This window comes from Peromyscus maniculatus, chromosome 13 (assembly GCF_049852395.1).
Source record: "Peromyscus maniculatus bairdii isolate BWxNUB_F1_BW_parent chromosome 13, HU_Pman_BW_mat_3.1, whole genome shotgun sequence".
Lineage (NCBI taxonomy): Eukaryota > Metazoa > Chordata > Mammalia > Rodentia > Cricetidae > Peromyscus > Peromyscus maniculatus.
The window spans coordinates 18,058,030-18,081,034 of record NC_134864.1 but is presented as its reverse complement, the minus strand read 5'-3'; positions in this window follow the sequence as shown (position 1 = coordinate 18,081,034).

Sequence of the window (23,005 nt, the reverse complement as noted above, 5' to 3'; positions counted from 1 at the left end):
AAAGGTAACCACACATATTTAGCTCAAACAGCATTATTCATTGTTGTAATTAAGCTCTGAAAAGTTGTAGGTAAAGAACATTCGTTAATGTAGCAAAAAGAAAACAATTAGATATAAGGAAGGCCAAGGATATTTTAAGTACAGAATTCTTTAACAAACATGTATAAGCCATAGAAGTCTTGGAATGCCAAAAGAAAAAAGCAAAGTAAAAAACTAATAATAATAAATATTTTTGCTAGTAAAGTTACATTCAACAAATAGACTTTGCCAAGAGAAAAGTACAAATTCTATCAGATCTGCTCAACAATATGTGCTAAAGATAGTTATCCAAATTGAAACAAAGACATGTTAAAGAGTAAGCAACATACACTGGAAGTATCAGTGCCACAAGAATGAGTAACTAGTCACATGTAAACCAGTAATGTCAAGAAAAATCAAGACTACAAGAGAAAATAATTAATAAATAAAATTAAGTTACAAGACAGGGAATACAGAAAGAGAAGGAATTGGACATCAAGAACTTTAAATGGTGCACACTTGGTAGCACATACAAAGAATTTTAGTTCTCAAGAGATGAAAGCAGAGGATTCTGGATTCAATGTGAGACTTGGCTAGTTATTTGTTTGATTCAAAACAAAACAACAGAAAAATACACATATAAAACAACAATGAAATATTCAAAATATAAAGAGAAATGGAATGAAGTAAGAGCTGTCTTTTTTTTTCAGAAAAATTTTAGTTCTTTTGAACTAGTAAAAATTGAAATGAGGTCCTTATATTTGGAAGAAATCTACAGTGAGCTAAATTCCCAGATCCAATGTTGTTCCTTTTGTCATTCACATATTTATAAATATTTGTAGGTTGCTTTCCTCCAATTTCACTTTTCAATAATAATATTTAAATATTATTAATGTGTTAACAACAAAACACAAGTGTATATGTACAAAACAAAATAATAAGCACTGGACAAACTCACTTGAACACAATGGAAAATTATAAGAAAAAAGTACCCATAATAAAAAATATATTACAAAATGTGTGTGTTCTATATATTAGTACCTTAATTATTAACTTAATGTAAATTGATTGAAATCTCTAATTTAAATATTTTCAAGGGATTATTGTGTTAACAATAAGGAAATATATTTAATTTTATGTTGATTGTAAGTTTTTTGTAAAATATAGAAAGGCAGAAAATGAAGGGATATAATTAGAATCTATTGGATTATCTACCAAAGAAATCAAAAATACTACCCATACCCATGGAAAATAGAATAGACTTTATTTCAAAGTCAGTAGCAAGGAATAAGGCCAATCACTTAATTATGAAGGAAATAGCATCAATAGACATATATTTTAAAGTTCACATAAATATATCTTACAACTATGAATTAACCCAAAGGAGAGATAGATTCTATTAAATAAATACTTGAGGGTGTTAAAAACTACCTTTAATCATGAATGAGATTTTGAGAAAGTGAACAAGAAAACCAAGAATTTTAGACATATAAGACTTAGTGGGTATCTTCAGAATATCCTATCCCATATTGCATTTACATTTATTTCTCAAAAACATTTATGTTCATCATCTAGTACAAATTTTAAAATAGACAGCAAGTAAGTCTCAAGACTATTTTTATAATTTGAATCATATCAAATGTATTATCCAACTATAATGCTTGGAAACTACAAATCAATCTTAAATCTTTTGGAGGATTAAAATTTATGAAATGTTGAGTGGGATCATAACTTAGTTGTAGATAATTTACCTACTATATAAGTAGATGTCTAGATCCAATCTTTAGTCTTACAAAGTAAATAATTGATTGGTAGATAGATAGATGATAGATAGATACATAGATGATAGGTAGAAAGGTAGATTAATATATAAGTAGAAGACAAGATAAAGGATAGATAGATTATATATATGATAAACATATTAATATATGATAGATAAATATATGATATAGATAAACTGATGATAGATTGATAGATTATAGATGATAGATAAAAATGAAAATTACTTGATTTTGCACAACTAAGTGATAAATCAAGAAACCAAAGTAGAAATTATATTTCTTGAAAAAAGTGAAGCTGTGATAATATGTGTTAAAATCCATGGAATACAGCAAAAGTAGAGTTAAGAATAGTTTGTAACAATCAATGACTATGTCTCAAAATCAAGAGAATATAACCATCTGTCATTGTACCACAGAGAAGAAAATATGAATAATATAAACTTAATACAATGAAATTTATAATTAAGACTGTTATAGAAATACATGCATAGAGGTACAAAAGAATAAAAGATTAACAAGACAGATTTGGTTTGTCAATTGAGAAATCCATAGCTAAATTCACTAAGGAAAACAAGAGAAGAATAAAATCAAATTAAATATTTGAAGAGCATGTATTACAAGTAACAACTATGAAACATAAAGAATCACAACATACCATTACAACGATCCAACAAGTTTGACAACAAAGAGACAGTTGTTAAATTCCTTACATTAATCTCTTACCAGGGCTGAATCATGTTAGAATAGAATCCTGGACTAACCAATAATTATTCAAAAACATTAAACCAATAATAAAATTTCCTGTGAGTACAGAACCCGATGACTTCACTCCTCAATTCAATGAGACTTATTAAATTAGTAGAGATACTTCTTAAGTTATTAAAATACTGAAGAGACAGAGTTCTTCCAAACACATTTTAAGAAGCTAATATTACTGTGGTTTGAAAGCTTGCTGGTAATACAATAGAAAAGAGAGATAAAACCCCATATCTCTTATGAATTTAGATTGTAAATTTCATTAAGTACTAACCAACAGAATTCAGTAGCAGTTTCAAAAGATTATATGCCATGATAAAGTTGGCTCCATTTGTGGATGGAACATATGTGGCAATATAGATACACTTAGCCAGTTAAAGAACAAAAATCATATAATTATCTCAAAAAAAGTATTTCAGAAATTAAATTTTAATATCACTTCATTTTAAAGTTTGGAACATATTACAGAAGAAACAAAACATAATATGCTAACTGACATGGTTATATTCAAGGAGAAAATATTATTTTAAGTGGGAAAAAGCTGAAGAATTTCTTTCTAAGGTCTGGAATGAGACAGAGAACTCATTAAAAAATTACAGTGAACTTAACGACCCAGCCACACGAATAAGCAAGAGTTAGAATAAAGGACATACAAATGGAAAATGAATTATCATTGTTGTAGATGATTTTATTCTATATGGAGAAAACTTTAATACCACATGAAAATTCCATCAATAAATGAATTTAATGAAATTCTAAGATATGAATTGAACATAAAATGCAACAGAATTATAAAGGAAAACAGCTAATTATCTGTAAAGTAAAAATGAAGAAACAATGTTATTTCCACTATCAATAAGGAAGAGAACACAGGGATAACTTTAATGAAAAAGATGAAACTTCTATGTGATGCAATGATATATACAAAAAACTCTAAAAAGAACACAAAGATCTCTACAATATATGCTTTTAAAAGATGAAAGAAATAGAAGATAGTATAATATAATATTGTTCAATTAGAAGAATTAATATAAAAATAGCTATATTGCCCAAAGCCATTGATAAATCCAATCCAATCCAAATAACTACCTACCTACTTTATCTATCTATTTATCTATCTATCCATCCATCCATCCATCCATCTATCATCTGTCTATCTATCTATCTATCTATCTATCTATCTATCTATCTATCTATCATCTATCTATCCATCTAGCTAGCTAGCTATAACTTTGCAGATCTAAAAATATAAATCACTTTCAAGAAACACACACACACACACACACACACACACACACACACACACACAATCACACAATATAATAATAGACAAAGCCATACTGAAGAAAAACAACAAAAGCAGCACCATATGATTTGACTGAAAATACAACAGAAAAGTAATAATCTTCTAAAGATGTTACAGACTGGCATGATTTGGGTTGGCATGAGTCTAGAGAGATCGAGGACCAGAACAGAGAGTAGAGAGGTAAATTCATGCATATAATATTAATTCATAAATCTAAAGAAGTTTTTTCAGTTACTTATAGGACAGATGTCATAGCACCACACATGGTGTACATCATCCAAGAACTTTGCTATAACTTTTCTCATTACTTTCTGTATATTATATATTCTAAAGCTTTAGAAATTCAGCACTACCCTGGGAGAATATGCATTTTATAATACCTTATCAACAATAAGATCTCTAAAGCTAACATTCCCCCACAGTCATTAACTTCTAATTTCTTGATAGAGTGAAACATTATCGGATAAGGGAGAAACCCGGTGCTAGGGAAATTCCTAGGAACCCACAAGGACAACCTCAGATTAGACTACTAGCAATAGTGGAGAGGGTGCCTGAACTGGCCTACCCTGGTAATCAGATTGATGAGTACCCTAACTGTCATCATAGAGCCTTCATCCAGTAACTGATGGAAGCAGATGGAGATATCCACAGCCAAGTACCAGGCCAAACCCCAGAAGGGAAAGAAGGGGGACTATATGAGCAAGTGGGGGTCAAGATCATGATAGGGAAATCTACAGAGACAACTGAACCACGCTCATAGGAACTCACAAACTTTAGACCGACAGTGGTGGAACCTGCGTGGGACCAGACTAGACCCTTTGCATACAGGAGACAGTTGTGTAGCTGCGTTTCTTTGAGGGGCCCCTGGTAGTGGGATCAGGATCTATCCTTGGTGCATAAGATGGCTTTCTGGAGCCATTTACCTATGGTGGGACACCTTGCTCACCCTTGATGCAGTGGGGGAGGGGCTTAGTCCTTCCTCAACTGAGTGTAATCAGGCTTTGCTGTCCTCCCATGGGAGGACTTATCCTTTTGGAGGAGGGGATGGGGGATGTGCCAGAGGGTAAGAGGGGGAGAGAGGAGAGGGATGAGGGATGGGAGAGGAATCTGTGGTTTGTATGTAAAATGAATAAAAAATTCTTTAAATAAAAAGATATATAAACAAATACACATTTGTAGAATAGTATTTAGTTGAAATAAAATAAAAAATATTCACATTGAATTATTCCTGTGGCATTTATCCCACATATCACATGTCCCTGCACATTTATGATTCTCAATATCATCAATTAAATTAAAATAAATGTCTGGTTTTGTAGGCGAATTTCTAAATGATATTATTCAATAAAAAACATAGAGCCAGATATAAGGGTTAAAGCCTGAGAGAGATCAGAGGAATAGGAACAGCTAACCTTACCTCACCAACTCTGCAGCTTTCAAATGCAAGCAACTTACTGTCTACCCGCACCTACATGCCTTGCTGTTCTGCCATCTGATTTGCTTGCTATCCAGCTACATCTTGCCCAGCTCCGTTGGAATTTAAGGCATGTGCCACACCTGGCTCTGCTTCCAGTATGGCCTTGAACTCACAGAGGTCCTGACAGATCCCTGCCTGCCAAATGATAGGATTAAAAGCATGTGCTAACATTGCATGACTTTTGTGTTTACTTACAATGGTTTAGTTTTTCCTCTGATCTCCAGGCAAACTTTAATATTAGAGCACAAATAAAATATCACCACATTATAGCACAAACATATTATCACCACATGGTTTATGATACAATAGCATAAATTTTAACAGGGCATTTAAAAATATATGACTATTTTCCAAAATGTGAATTTTTCAAATTTATAAGTATTCTTTCTTATTTTTCTCAACTAAAATGGTATTTTGTTATCATTTACAATTAATTTATGGAAATGAATATTGTGGTATATATTACACATACATATTATTGAGAGGTAGGAATATATAACATGTTTATTTATTGAATAAATATACATTAGGTAGCTCTTCAAGAGGTAATATCTTCTTTTATATCATGAATTCAAATATATTGATGTTAGAATTTCAAAATTTCCAATGTAGAAACACATCATTTTATACTACACATATAGTAACATCTCATTAAAATTAGCCTATAGAATTTTGTTTACATTATTATATAGAATATACTAGTTAATATGAGAAAATAATTAGCGTCTAAATGAATATTTTGTAATATGCACTCATTGGCTGTAATGTTGATTTCATAACAAAAATTCAGGTTTTCTAATAAGGTTTATAATTACTTCAGTTTGTAGGAACTTACTTTTTTCATTTGTAACATTGATGATTCAGGTTTAACAATTTCAGAACATTGTGTAGAACAATTTGTGCACATTTTGTAGCTTTTTTCTGCATGTTCACTTTTTTTCTACAGTGAAAGTCAGCAATCTTCATGGTAGATATCAATCTTTTTCTGTTATTTGTTATGATGAAGGGAAGGTTTCTTTGATTTTGGAGATGGAACTGGATCAATGTCTCCCATTTCTGTTGATGTTCCAAATACAAATATCAAAGAAGTTAGATGAAACAATTTTTTTTTCTGAAATATGGAGAAATTGAGATAAAAATGTTAAAAGACACCATTTTTTTTAAGAGGCAGGGTTAAGATTTTGTTACCACTCCACATAAATTTATTCCTTTACTGATTCAGCAAAAAAATAAAACAATCTAGAAACAGAACCTAAAACTTGTAATTATATAGTAAACTACCCTTCCAATACTGTAATCACAATTTTATAGGCTGACCTATAAAATGATGACTCTAGCACAATGGTTATCAACCTGTGGGTCACGACCCCTTTGGGGGTTACATATCAAATATCCTGCCTATCAGATATTAATATTATGATTGATAATAGTTGCAAAATTACAGTTAAAAAGTAGTCCCCAAATTTTTATTGTTGGATCATCCAAGCATGAAGAACTTTCCTAAAAGATCACAGCATCAGGAAGACTGAGAGCTCCTCAGAAACTGCTCTAGTGCTTTCTCTTTCTAATTGTCAGGTTTCAGTCAAAACAACAGTGAGGGGAATATGGTGTTTAAAGTCGTAATTTCTCATGAAGTCATAGACAAGCTGCTTGACTTCTTTGCTGGGCTGATGGGTTGAGAAACTAGGAAATGAGATAGAAGACAGAGAAATTAGAAGGTTTCAACAATGCCAGAAATAATGAATGCCAGCTTCATTCAAACATGGATCTGTCCTATTTCCAGGAACAATTGTCCTTACACTTGAGTAAGTTGACATAGAAGATAGCTGACCCATACACAGACAGGAAGAAAGTCCTTCTACCTCACTCACTGATTTTTCTATCCTATTAATGATTTCTCTCTTTTATTTCTTTTATCTTGTCTAACATACTACATGCTCATTACTTTGACTGCATGCATGCTGACTTCAGAAGTCAAACAACGATAACAGGTCCCCTGAGACTGGATTTACAGAGTGTTGTGAACTGCCATGTGAAATTTTGCTTGGAATGTAACCATGGTCCTCTGCAAGAGGACAGGTCCTCATAACTACTGAGATAATTCTCTAGTCAGCTCCATGGCTTCCTAAAGCCTGACTTGGTTGAAATTTTTGACAAAAGTGATTGAGAAGATAAGAAGTAAAGGATGTACAACGCTATAAGCTACTTATCATCAGAGGCACCAAAGACCCATGGTTTCGTTCAGCAAACACAATGAGCAAAGGCCAGTCTAATTAATTAATTAATTAAAATAAAAACAAACTAAATGTACCATAATTTAGCATCTTAATCCTGCTCTGTTCCATCAAACATATTAGTCTTATTAGCATTTACTATGATTACATAAATTAAAACAATTGTCTGGGACATTTGGGAAAAAAATATTCCTCCCTTTTAATTTAAAGCTAAACTTTTAGGACTTTTTAGCATTTAAAAAATGTCAGTTTCTAAGATACTTAGTAAAAATTTGTTTTTGTATATATCATATTATTTCATTTCAATGATTAAAATATGTTTCTGTTTTACACCATTGAACACTATTTTTTCCATAGATTTGTTATTCTACATAATTTAACTTGTTAATTAACAGGGGAAATCCTGTCCTATATGAAGTCAGTACTTTGGTCAAAACTTATTTTATATTCGTATAGAAAAGCCATAGATTTCATTCTAATTCTGTCTAAGCATCATTTTCACATCTACAAAATGATAATTGAGCTAGGATGTAGAATATTGGATAGTTGGTAGAATGCCTCCCTATCATGAATGAAACCTTGAAATCCATCCAGGACCTTAAAAACTTTGCATGATAGTATATGCCTGTAATCAAAGCATATGGGAGGCCCATAAAGGAGCATCATGAGTCCAAGGCCAGCCTAGAACACATGAGATCCTGTACCTAAAACAAATAATAATAGTAATAACTTCTAATATCATAAAAGTAAATACAGTAATGTAAAATGTGACTATTTTGTTTCTGACAGATACAATGAAATAGATATTGATACTTTATTATCAATAATAAATAGTTATCAAGTTAAACTATTTAAAATTTAATTTAATGATTTAATGTTGTTAACCAATGTGAATGCAATTTTATAGCATTTTTATGTGACTCTTGGGGAAAAAAGACATTTTACTTATGTTGATAGTTTTATCTACTGAACTATCTTTATAAATGAGTTTTTAATAAGATGTTAAAGATATGTTATTTATTTTTCTATGAAAATTTTATGTAACTTTTTACTTTAATTTTTTTATGTTTCTAAAGACAATACCTTAATTATACGATTCTTGCTTCCCTTTCCTCTCCTAAAGCCTCTCCATGCCACTCCTTCTCTCTTTCAAATATATAGCTTCTTTTTCATATAAATGTTGTTATGTACATGTATGTGTGTGCATACTCCTAGATATACCATGTAATGTTTGAAAATTTCTGGGAGCAATTATGAAATTCAAATAAAATTTCACAGTTGATATTTTTTCAGAATTTTTTCTAGAATATGTGTGTGATATTCATGTTGAAGAGGACATGAGCCAGTCATGTAAATAAAATAAACAAAGAAGCAAATGTGTCCAAAGAAAAGAATGTTGTGTTGAAGTGTACGAGTGGGATTTTCATCAATATCTAATGTTTCTTGAGGATTGATATTAATTTCTACATTCACTTAAGTAACTTGAGACTTGAGAAATTAAAATTTCAGCTTGGAAACTGGATAAATATTTGCAGTAAAAAGAATACTGAATGCATAATTTACTATCATCATTTTATTTCAGAGTTGGGTGATGGTGGTGTTCTTCCCTTTAATACTTACAATGTCATAGATCAAAAATGACATGTATTCAAAACATTGATTCAAATTCCATATTACATTTCACTTTTCATTATAATATCTAAATTATTATATGTAGTGCTTCTTCAGTTGCCCAGTATGACAATAATTTACTAGCTATTATGTTAAAATTGAAATTTTTTGATGCACCAAAGAATGTGTTTATCAGAGTGAAACAATGAAGATCTACCATTAAAGGAAAGGAGAAGAGTGTAAAAATAACTGTTAACATTTACTATGTAGTATATTTTCAATTTTTATTTCACTTAGGAAACATTATATTATATATATGTTTATAAACATATATAGATAGATAGATGTATATATCAATTAATCTTATTGCAATGGGTTGTTTAATTCATTTGTGTATAAAGTTTATTTTTCTTGTTCATTAATAAATCAATTTGGGGGGGGGTATTTTTTTATTTATAAAATGTTTTCTTTCCTTTTACATACCAACCTCTGTTCCACCTCCCTCCCCTTCTTCCATTCCACCTGACCCTGGCATGGGACCGAACGAGACCCTCTGAATGTGGGTGAAAGTTGTGTGGCTTGATATGTTTGTGGGTCCCCTGGCAATGGGACCAGAACTTATCCTGGATACACTAATTGTCTTTTTTAGAGCCCATTCCCTATGGTGCAGTGCTTTGCTCAGCCTTGATGTAAGGAGGAGGGGCTAGGTCTGGCCCCAACTTGGTATGCCAGACTGTGTTGATTACCTAAGGGAGGCCTTACCATCTATGAGGAGGGGTGGGGGTGGGGGTGGGATGGAGGTAGGTGAATGGAGAGTGGAGGTAGGTGAATGGAGAGACAAGAGGAAAGAGGATGAAAAAGGGTTGGTATGTAAAAGGAAAGAAAATTTTTTTTAATAAATCAATTTTTGGTGTATTTTCCTATTCAGTAATTTAAAATTTATGTACAGATTTTTGAGTTTTGACAGTCACATTGATAGAGTAATAAAGTCCTAACAGAAGTGTTTTGTTTCCACACATTCCTGACAACATTAAGGCCTGAAAAAACTCTAATCTCCATGCAGGTTAGATACTTGTATCAATCTCGTTATGCATTTTTACTTAAATATAACTATGACTACATAAAACATTACCGTCATTAGCCGGGCGGTGGTGGCGCACGCCTTTAATCCCAGCACTCGGGAGGCAGAGCCAGGTGGATCGCTGTGAGTTCGAGGCCAGCCTGGGCTACCAAGTGAGTTCCAGGAAAGGCGCAAAGCTACACAGAGAAACCCTGTCTCGAAAAAAACAAAAAAAAAAAAAACAAAAAAAAAAAAAAACATTACCGTCATTATTTAATATTTATGAATTTCATAAACATTAACATTTACTGTCATAGTATTCTATCATCAGTGAGTCCTTTATTCATTTTTATTATTACTTTACAATCATTCAATTCTACCAAATAACATGCTTCATATTTTCATCATCACTTTAAATATCCACATTTTTCAAAATGGGAATGTTGGGAAGACATGCCTTCACTAATGCTACAAGACAAAAAACGGTTAGAGGGGAAACCGCACAGTTGAAGAGAACTATTCTTGCTCTGCTCATGTTAGACCACAGGCTTGAAAGCAATGCTGCTCAACCATATGAACTCAATATAATGGATTTAACTGGGTACTGGGGCAGGAGCTAAGTAGCAACATTGATTCCCTAAAACAAGGTTAGAGTAGTTACTATAATTAGATAGCACAGGCAAAGCATTGTCTATAATGACATTTCAGGGGACCACATTCTCTCAGGGCCTTTACACAGGGATCCTCCAGCCAAAAAGTCCCTGGACTTTATCCTGGCCGAGGGACTTTCTGTGAACGTATAAGAATAATCTACAATATCTTAACTCCTATCTCACAAACCACTAGAGATGTGAGTAACACTGTCAAGTTGGTTGCCACTTGGAATAAACTGTCTTCTTCCAAACTCATTAGCAGCAGCTTTGAGCTAAAGATTTCTTAGGCTTTCTCTTCTTATGAGTTGGAATATTATCTGAGGAGGGTATTGCTCTTTAGGCTCCCTTCCCTTTTTTGCAGTGCAGAGCAGGAGACCTTGCTGTGACCTTGCTGTGGGATGTCGGTCTGTACGCTGTGAATGTGTGTTGCTCTGATTGGTTGATAAATATAAAGCTGATTGACCAGTAGCCAGACAGGAAGTATAGGTGGGATAAGCTGACAAGGAGAATTCTGGTAAGAGGAAGGCTGAGTCAGGAGTTGCCAGCCAGACAAAGAGGAAGCAAAATGACAAGGCAGAACTGAGAAAAGGTACCAAGCTATGTGGCTAAACATAAATAAGAATTATGGGTTAAATGTAAGAGATAGTAATAAGCTTGAGCTAATGGCCATACAATTTGTAATTAATATAAGCCCCTATGTGTTTATTTGAGTCTGAGCAGCTGTGGACCAGGCAGGACACAGGAAAACTTCCAGCTACAATGGCCTCTCACCATTGGTCATTGATCCACATACACCTCAGAAAACTTAAAGAACACACAGAAATGAAGCCACACTAGGCTTCCTAGTCTCACAGTCTCAAGCAAGCAGCAGTGCAAACTTGTCTCTTGACAACTGCCAAATGTTTTTACATTAAAAAAGGACAAATACTATAGAATTGTATTACATGAAATACGTAGAATACACAAATTCATAGAGACAGAAAAATTAGATGTTATCTCAAGACAGAAGAAAGGAATATAAAACAGTGATTTCTCAAGTACACAATCTTTGTTTTGTATGATGGAAAAACCCCACAAATGGACAGTAGTATCAGGACATAATATTATGAATGTAATAAATCAATACAATTAATGTAATTAATAAATATCATAAATATAATTATTGAATGAATACTGTGAATGCAATCAATGAATACCACAAATGCAATTAATATCATGAGTGTAATTAATGAATATCATGAGTGTAATAAAAATAAATTAAAAAAATAGAAATAAAAATAAAGATGGAGCTGGCCACCAGCTGCCATGGGCTAAGTGGTATGGCTGCAGATTCCTGCCACAGTACACAGAAATGTTTCCAAGCCATGCACTGTGGTGCATGATGGATTTAGCCTTTCTTAGTACAGACAAAAAAAAAAAGAGATTTCTGGGCTACATGCTGCTTTAATGGAGGCATAGACCCACTGCTTCAGAGAATTGGTGGCATGCATGTTTACCAGAGTGTGCAGTGAACAGGTGAATTTACCACTGCAATGTCGAAAAGCTCAGGTGGGTGGGGTCAGCACCCAAGGCTGTCACTTTTTGTATTAGTCATGTAGTTTAACAATTTAAAATATCTCTTGGTCAGATAAAGATTATCAATTCACAATAACACAGATTTAGATGAAATAAAACCTTAAACATTTCCCAATGTGTGTAAAAATGTATGTAGACATGGAAGAAAGAAGAAAAGGAGGATAGACAGTTATATAAAGAAATAGTTTTAAAAAATAAAGTCTTTAAAGAGACATTAAAAGTAATACAAAAAATAAGCCATGCAAAGATGGAGATCACACAGACAAGTTTGGATTATATTGTCTTTGGGACTTTTAGCTGCAGAGAGACATTTGATTGTAAAAAACTGCTGAGTTGAACCAATATGTGTATTTTAAAGATATCTTGATTTCAAAATTTATGTTAAGGGTATGTTACTTTCGAAAAGTGGTTCTTCTTTGATTTCCACAGAAAATGAGAACCTATGTATTGCTTCCAGGCTAATATGGTTTGACCAGCTAAGACCCCCTGAAAGGTCTCTGATGACACCATGACCCAGGTGATCCAACATCCAAAAACAGCTTCAAGACAACTCGCTCAGAGAATGCAGTGTCACAGACTACTCCAGTCAGGACTTGACCATAATTCTTCATTTTCTCAAGATCTTCATTAGATTGCCAGCACCCTTATCCCACATGAAGTAGTATGACAAGCTATGCTAAAATTCTCAAAATATTGTTTATGGATGTTTATTTTTATTTAAAGCAGGTTGATTTTAAATGCAATCTCTTTCTAAAGAAGAAAAGGAGATAGTATAGATATGATAGGTTGAAAGGATAGATTAATGAATTTACTTTTAAAGAGCAACATTTTGTTTAAAAATGCTTTACATTGCTATAGATTTTAGTTTATTGATACAAATTTAGAGTTGATTTTGTTAATATATATATATATATATATATATATATATATATATTTCTACTCTCATTAAAGGTATTATGTTTATGTAATTCTATTGGTGAAATTATTAAGGCCACTCCATGTAGTTAAAAGGGAGGTTTATTTTGCGGGGTAACTTACAAGTGAATGGATAGTTTACAGAGTCTGGGAAGAGCATGGCACAATCCGGCAGTGTTCTCTGGAGAACTCTGCTCAGTCTACCTCCAGCGTCCAGGGTCCAGGAACTAAGAGAGCCAGTGCAACCAGATCTTGGGTCTTTAGGGTCCTCTCTTGGCCCAGCCTTGTAGGTATGACAGTTACCGAAGCCTCAATGGGGGTTGGAACTTCCAGATCAAAGCTGAAATGGCTACCCACTACATAATTCATTTGAATTGTAATGATAATTAAGAAATACAGATTAATAATTAGTCTTCTATGATAGTCAAACTTATGTTAAGTTTTCTAGGTATAAATAGATGTATTTCAATTAGGTAGGTAATCTTCAAACACTTCAAAGACCTACAGAATATAGCATTTAAAATGTTTTAAGAAATTTGACTTTCTAGACAATGAGACATGTCTGCTCCTGGCATCACCAATCTACTTCAAAAAAGATAATGGGCATTGAAGAAACTCATTATGGAGTTTGTTTTCTTTGTGGCAAAAGTTAGCCACGGGCAAAAAATTCCCTTGCATCACTGTTTGACAGTATGGTGTATAAAATGGACATGCAGGACCCATAGGAAGGTGACCACTGAACTTTGTAAGACAAGATGGTTCTTCAGGCTCCTGTTTCACAGAAGAAACTGCCAGACATTCTACAGGACACAGAAAAAAAATGACTGAGAGACTAGGCCTATGGGCTGAAGATAGATGCCCCAGCATTATAGAGGAATTTTGGGTAACTATACAGGTAGCCAGCTGTCTCCACCATTCTTGATTTTGGGAAGTTGCTTACAGTGCACTTCCTATTTACTTAGGTAATATTATATCCTTCTGGGGTCTTTGATGTAGCTGAAGACTAGATAGTTATAATTATAATTTTCCTTGGTTATGATAAAAGATAGATATGAAAATTTAGACTCACAAATACAGGGTAGATGATAGAATATTTTCATTAACTTTGCAAAATATAAATAGACTAGATACTGTAATTAATTCTTGCTTGATAACTGTTCTAGTATATGTAATTTACTATGTTAAAATTAAAACCTTCCTTTTTGATTAAACAGAAAAGTGGAGGTGCTGTGGGATATCAGTCTGTGTGCTGTGAATGTGTGTTGCTCTGATTTGTTGATATATAAAATGCTGATTGGCCAGTAGCTAGGCAGGAAGTATAGGTGGTATAAGCAGACAAGGAGAATTCTGGGAAGAGGAAGGCTGAGTCAGGAGTTGCCAGCCAGACACAGAGGAAGCAAGATGACAAGGCAGAATTGAGAAAAGGTACCAAGCTATGTGGCCAAGCATAAATAAGAATTATGGGTTAATTTAAGCATAAGAGATAGTCAGTAATAAGCTTGAGCCATGACCATACACTTCTTAATTAATATAAGCCTCAGTGTGTTTATTTAGGTCTGTGCAGCTATAGATTGGGCAGGACACAGGGAAACTTCCAGCTACAAGACCTTTCTATATTGGGGCTACTATTTAAAGAATTATAGCCTCCCTTACAAAATATGTGTTAACTATAACACAGAGCTTCCTAGTATTCTTCTTCACCTACACATTTTATATTTCATCTTTCTTTCTCTCTCTCTCTCTCTCTCTCTCTCTCTCTCTCTCTTTCTCTTCCTTCCTTCCTTCCTTCCTTCCTTCCTTTCTTTTTGGTTTTTTTCAAGACAAGGTTTCTCTGTGTAGCTTTGATCCTTTCCTGGAACTCACTCACTCTGTAGCCCAGGCTGGCCTTGAACTCACAGATATCTGCCTGCCTCTGCCTCCCAAGTTCTGGGATTAAAGGCATGCACCACCACCACCCGGCCCATTTTATATTTCTTTATGCTTCATTTGAACATACCACAGAGTCAAAACTATTCTGTTGTGAATTTTCCAATAGATATATTTCAATTGTTTACAGCAAATGTTAAAATTTCAAGGAATATTTTATTAAAATTATAACAATGCATCAAAAAGGATAAAGAAATTTCATTGTTTGTAGAGACATACTAAATATATATGAGTAATAAATTTACAGTTCCTTCTAAATACCTTAAGAGTAGCCAGAAACTAGATAAAAGGTCAATATAATTTTCAGTTGAGCAAAATATTGTTATAAACTTTGAATATGAATTATAACAAGAGACCCTCTCTTATATATTATCTCATTCTAACCTTACATACCTGTGCTTATATTATTAATGTTTTCTCAGAATAGGTTCCCTGAAGTAATAAAACAGAATTTTAGCTGTTAGAACAAGGCATTGGATAACAATGTTTAGTGTATGACATAGAAAGTTTATCCTGAGTTCAGTATAAATTTCAATAAGAATTTTGTCATAATAAATGGTAGTATTCAATCAATTCATCATCAATAGTAAGAAGAATCCCAAACTTATAGGAGGTATTGAATGTGAGTATCTTGTGACTATCAGAATAATGAATAACATGATGGATTTAAAATTTCAGGTGACTTTAATAGAAGAAATATAGATATGATGGGGGGGATTGCAAACTATTACCCATTAGCAGCTGCATGGGATTCAGGAATATTAAAAAAAAAAAGGAGCAAGAACATACTGAACAGCCAGAAACTGATGAACATTTAGAATTTTAAATCGAGCAGCCTATAGGATCCTCAATATCAGAGCATAAGTAGGATTTCTACACACCACTAACTCCGTATATGGAGGTGAACACTGTAAGCTATCAAGATTATTAGAATAGGACACTGAGTCTTGATTTGTGTTCTGATACTTGTACTTCTATCTAAGCTTATGAAAGAATCCAAACAGACATAAGCAGGCAAAGTCAGAAAGAAGAATGTAAACTGACAAAAACAAGTAGAATATTTTGACTGTGCCATCCTTAATGTGCATGCATTATTGGTTTGTTCTAAGCTTTCAAGGATTATATGTGTTGCTTTGACATCAGCACTTCACCAAAATGTGAAGTTTAAAGAAGTTTGAGGAAATTCTTTCCTTAAAACTGTTTCCAACATTAAAGAGACAATGACATATGATTGGTATCAGCTTTATTTTCCCAAAATCTACAAAGCAACCACTGTCAGCCCTTCGGTATTTACAGAAAATAACCCTTCATTAGAGCACCTAGATTTGTACACAATACTATTTCTCCATTAAATATGAAAACATGATTCATGTGTCTGTGTACTTATGAAATTTCTCACTATTTCCCAACAGTTTTGTTGTAGCTGAAGTTTTCTCTGGTCATGCCCAGCCCCACAGACCCCACAGCCACTTATAAAATAATCACTCAGAAGCTTATATTAATTAAAACAGTTCGTCCATTAGCTTAGGCTAGCACAGACCAGCTCTTACTGTTGTGGGCCGCAGGAATATATCATAAGAACTCAGCTGGTTATGGCAAAGTCACTACCTGGAGGGATCATGGAATTCCTCCAGAGGAAGCCAAATCCCAAGGAGTTTTTGGTGTTACTTGGCTTGTTATATATCAGCTGTATTCTGTTATGAAAATCATGTGTGCCTTCATAGCTTTCCCAATTGACTTTTCCCTAAGAAGGACTAACAGTGTAGACTGAGCACTCTCTGGACATACACATTCCAGGTAATTTGGAGAACAGCCTCAGGGAAAGGCTTTCTCTGGAATCAGATATCTCCCTTGGCCACTTTCAAGGACTACAGGAAACACCACCCAGGTGGGCACCCATTGTTAGTCCCAGGTGGACTAACAATGATAACAACCCACAGGCGAGTCTCCTGACTTAAGGTAAATTCCACAAGGGGACACCGCCTAGGTCACGTAGACATTAAGTAATAGCTTTACACAATTTAGCTCAGACCCCTCCTTTCTTACAGCCTTACTAACTTTATAGACCTCTAACTACTTACCTAACCACTTCTAGGAAATTTTAGATAACCTTCTGTGCTAACAGCTATGCTCAGCCAGAACTCCCAGTTCAAGTCTCCCTGTAATTATCATTATTGGTAGCATCCGGCCAGGTCCATCACCGGATGGAGGAAAGTACCTTATCAGAGATACCTCTGTACTCTCTAAGAACAGACTTAAGCATCCAGGTTACCTGTTTGAGAAGGCCTGGCGGATGTGTCAATTAAGCCTATTCTTATCACCCCTCCATTTGACCCTGGAAGCCTGGCTTTGCACTGCTAAGGAAATACTGCTTGTAAGTATATATATACCAGAACTCCCAGGGCAGGAGAGGACAGAGAAGAGAGAAGAGAATGGAAGAACTAGATGGGTAAGAACTTGAGAGGAACGAACTGAGATGGGGAAGAATTAGATTGAAGAGCTAAAAGAGAGGACTAGAGAAGAGATGGGGAAGAACTAGATTGAAGAGCTAAAAGAGAGGACTAGAGGAATGAGATGGAAGATGAAGAAGAGCCAGATGGGGAAGAACAAGATGAGGAAGAGCCAGATGAGAGAGAAGGAGACGGGAGAGGAGCTGATAGGGGAAAGAACTAGATAGATGAGAACCTAGAAGGGACAGAACTAGATGAAGGAATTAAGATAGAACTTAGAGGGGACAGTAGATAAATATAGAGATAAATCAGGCAAGAAAGGAGCTAGACATGAGAACAGAGCTGAAGCTGTGTATAAAGGATGTTATGCCAGAAGAATTAAAGCGAATGGACCAAAGAACTCTGCGTGCGTAGACTGATTTACCGACCCTAAAGAATAGATCCTCAGCTGGTTGATAGAGCCTTCCGCGGACCCTGGGAGGGGACTATCGAGGGGCTGGACCCCCATAGTCCTCGATATCTTACATTTAATCTCATCCCATTTCTGTTAATCAATATGTTGCCACATATTCCATGGGTGGTTTTACCTGTTTGTCATTACATGCTACTCCCTGGACAGCAGACTGGCATCTACTGATAGCCTTCCTCCACCCACAATTCTCCTTGTCTGTTTATCCCACCTATAATTCCTGCCTGGCTGCTGGCCAATCAGGATTTTATTTATCAACCAATCAGAGCAACATTTTCACAGCATACAGAGTGATATCCATAGCATTTTGTGTCTGAGAAGAGTCAAGAAATTAGAGTAGAGAATTTAAAAAAATCACATTATAAATACTTTCTCACTTTTAAGAAAGCACATTGATTCCATTATATTAAAAAATAACAAGATACCTTTGTGCATAGCTCCTTAGAGGTCTTAAAAACCTCTAGGGTCACCAGTAAAAATGTGTTATAGTATCACCTGTAAAATGAATTACAAAAGATGATTTTTACAGGATCTTAAGAAAATGAAACTGTATGAATTAAGAATGTGAAGATTTGTCTTCACATGGCAGGGTCTTGAATATTGCTTTTTGGGAAATGTAAAAATGTCCTTAAAGATTGGCTCATCTTTACTTTATGATATATACTTTGTAATTTCCTCAGAACTTAAGATTGGTGCTAATATAATCCTTAAAATATGATGAACTAGAGGGACATAAAACTCATGTCTAGGAAATGTGAGCAGCATGGGCCAACCTGTGTGTTCAAACCCTGGACAACAAAAATAAAAATGAATAAAATGTGACTGAAGACACACTAAACAGTGTCCAAAATTAATGAAAGCCTCTCATTTGTCATCAGACTGCTTACTGATGCACTGACAAAACACTTAGTAATAACAAAATGGAATAGAGATGTTTTATTTCATCTTAAGGATGTCAATAATAGTCAATCATCAATGGATGAAGCTTAAGAAAGTAACCTGGACACAGCCAATGAGCAGAGAGGAATGGTATTAACTGCATTGATAACCAGGTTCCTCCTGTTGGCTTCCGGCATGGTTTACTTACACAATTTCTGTGGTCTGAAAATGTAAGATGAAGTAAGTTATTCCTTCCACAAGTTGTTTTGCGTTTTATCACTGCTATAGAGAGTAAACAAGTAAATAAACTAGTTCCAGAGAATGGATATTGCTGTGGCTCACATGAGTGTATCATTTTGTTGGAGAAAGATGGAGCTTTGGACTCCAGAGACAGTTGAGTGCTCAGAGCATAATGAGGTGTCTGCTAGAGCTTAGAAAATAAGTAAGATAAAAGAAATCCAAATAATGGTGTCAAGATTTATGACATTTCAGGGAGAAACAAAGATTCATTGGCTATTTCAGTGATATTTTGAATTAAGACTCTATGGACCTGAAACTTTTCTTCAGTGAAGCAGTAGATGCTGGTCTGAGGAAGCAAAATAGTTAGTTAATAAATGAACATTATAGAGGTGTGATCTTCTGGGAAGTATTTCCTCAGGATCAGCACAAAAAAGCTGTGGCCCAGAACATGCTGAGGGAGGCCAGATGCTGAACAATGTGCTAAAAATGTTTGGCAAATTAGTTTTGCTTAAGTGTGATTGATTTTATGCTTTGGTACTTCTCTTTGAAGGAAGTATTCAATGTTTAATGTATAATAAATCATACATTTATTTATTGTTACAGGAACACACAGTAAGGAGACTATGAGTATTTTAAAGACTTTGAATGGTGCCACTCCCGAGCAGGTGTTACTAGTTATGGGAGAAAACAAGGTATTTAAATAATATAGAACCATTCTTTCTTAGTCAATGATGAAAGCCTGGGAATTCTGGCTTTGATATCCGTCAAGGAAACATCAGTAGCAATAACAGAATAAATAAACTTAGTGACAAGAAGGAGGACTGAGCATTAAGAGGGAAAGTGAAATAAACAAAAGACAAATAACCCCCTCTTTCTCTCTCATTAGTTCTTTAAGAATGCTGTACAACGTGTTTTATAATATCATTCTCCTCCTCTTTGCAGATCCATTTTCCTTCCTTGACTTTCACACCCAACATTGTTTTCTTTTTCTATTTTTCCCAAATCAGTTACAATTTGTGATACCCAAGTACTCTTGTGGTCTTTCTCTGGAATATGGTTGATTTACCAGGAGCTATAGCTTTAACAGGAATTAACACTTCTCCCCAAAGCTAAAAAGTGCTAATAAATTCCTGGATAGCCATCTAAAGGTCTGGTTTGTTTTCGAAAGTTAAAGCTGCACATTCATTAGGAAAGAAGGCTAAAGAGCTGAGGACAATGAGAATCTTTGAAATAACTGAGGCTGAACTGGAACCATATATGCCTGAGTCCCAAGGAACAGAAAGAGTGGCACATGCAAGCTCCTATGTCAAAATGGACACTGGCAGAACTAGGAAAAGACATTTCACGTGGGTTGTACATCACATCTTACCATTGCTTGTGCTCAACTTCACTCTCAGCGCTGGTTTAGGTTTACACAGGCATTACGAATGGTGTCACCACCACAGTGAGTTCCTCTGCACAGCTTCCTATTGTATTCAGGAGGTATTATCTCCTTGTAGTTATCCATTGCCCCTGGCTCTTACTCTACTTCAGCTCCCTTGTCCACAATAATCACTGACCCTTTGGAAGAATTAGTATGATATACATGTTCCATTATGGCTGGACATTCTGTAGTCTGCTATTGTCCGCACATTGGCCAGTTAAAGTTTCTGTATTGCTCATCATCTACTACAAACAGAAGATTCTCTGATGCAGATTGCCTTAATCTATGGGTTAAATGATAGGTAATTAGTATTCTATTTAGTATTCCAACTATTTAGCAAAGTGATAGTTGTATTTTACCTCCTTGGGTCTATGATCTTTGCAGCCATAGTATCTCTGACTGGTAATGGTCCTGGGTATGAGTTTCATCTTGTGGACTAAGCCATAGATATAACTGAAGAGTGGTTGCTTACTCCTGTGATGTTCTCGCCACTATTGCACTAATGGGGATGTTTTGCCAAGTTGGTGGTTATTGTAGCTCACAGAGTTCACTCCTAGATAGATTGAAAGTTGCTTCGATTCTCTAGTTGTGTCCCTAGCACATTCTATTACTATGAAAGCTAGTCAGTTATGATGAAGCTTCAATGTCAGTTCCAGATTTATTTATTTAATTTTCCTCATTCTGTGGCTCAAATATGAGGTGTTTTCAGCAGTGAGGTCTTATTGTTAAGTCATATAGTAATAATAGTAAAACAATTGATTGTAGCCTATAAGGTTTATTGGTTTGGGGCACTTAGTGGCCAACAACTTAACAAGAAGTTATCTATCCCTTTGACATGTACTTTTATTTAAAGCCTAAGATGTCTACTATGGCACTGTAGAGCTATTATAGGCTAACTATATTTTGACTCTTTCTTTTTATGTGTATGGATGTTACTTTGGAAGCTTATATAGTAGTAGGTTTCTGTGTGTTCTTTTAAGCAGCTCTTTCTCTCTCTCTCTCTCTCTCTCTCTCTCTCTCTCTCTCTCTCTCTCTCTCTCTCTCTCTCAAATCTAGAATGCTACCAGAAGGTGCTGTCCACACACAAGGTAGATCATCCCAGTCCAATTAAGATAATCAGGACAATTCTTCAGTTGGGATTTAATACTCAGAATATTCTATTTTGTGGCATGATGACTTTGAAAGCAGCCATAATTACATTTAACCATAATATTTGGATAGGAGTATATACATAAAACAAATCTTAAATTACAAGTGGATAAATAACCCTTGAAAGCTAAGGGGTGTTTTAAATGTAAAAAGGTCTATACATGATGAATCAAACTTGAATCAGCTTTGCAGTGATATTCACTAAACAGTACTAATCAAGAAAATAAAGTTGTCTTCAATGTACTTTAAAAAATCAGAAGCTAATATGATATGGATTGTGAATTTAAAAGACCTACCTAATGAAGTAAACATATGAGGAATACAAGATATGTTGTTGAGTTTATCAAGTTAAATATTAAGGTATTTCCTTAGTTTCTTAAAAGACAATATATAGCTCATAGGCAAACATATAGCATTATCAACTATCCTGATTGTGCAGTCTGTTTTGGGAGATAATACAAATAAATTAAGCATCATATTAGACTCAGTATTTCCACAATGCACCCATTGTATATGCTGTAAACTTGTATGGAAATGTGTTTTGCTATATTTGTGATTACTTTTACATTTAATTGTATTTTTTATTACCAAAATTATAGTTCTGAATAATTATGCAGGTCAAAATTATCCTACTCAGTGAGTATTGTATAAACATTAGTAAATTCATGTTATACAATGTGAAAATATACACTGAGTTAGAACATGCCTGCTTCCTTTCTCGATACCAAGAAAAAGTTTCTGTCAATTTTCAGTTATTACTTTAATAAATTACTCTGGTTTCAAGTGATCACAATATCAATCAATATTTTACCACACTGAGTGTTCAAATATCTGAAGACATTACTTTTTCTCATATGATTGTTTGAGCCTTAGGATTCTCAAGGTTGTCTTTTTGTTAATTAACTTAATAGCTCATTACACTCATTTAAATATATTTCCAAAAATATAGTAGACAAATATCTCATCTTATTCTATTTCTTTCTTTCTTATGTCTTAAGTCTACTACATATTACTGCATATTGCATGATTAAAAATATTTTTGACACTGCTGGATAAGAGTAAAGAAAGGTATAACCATAAGAT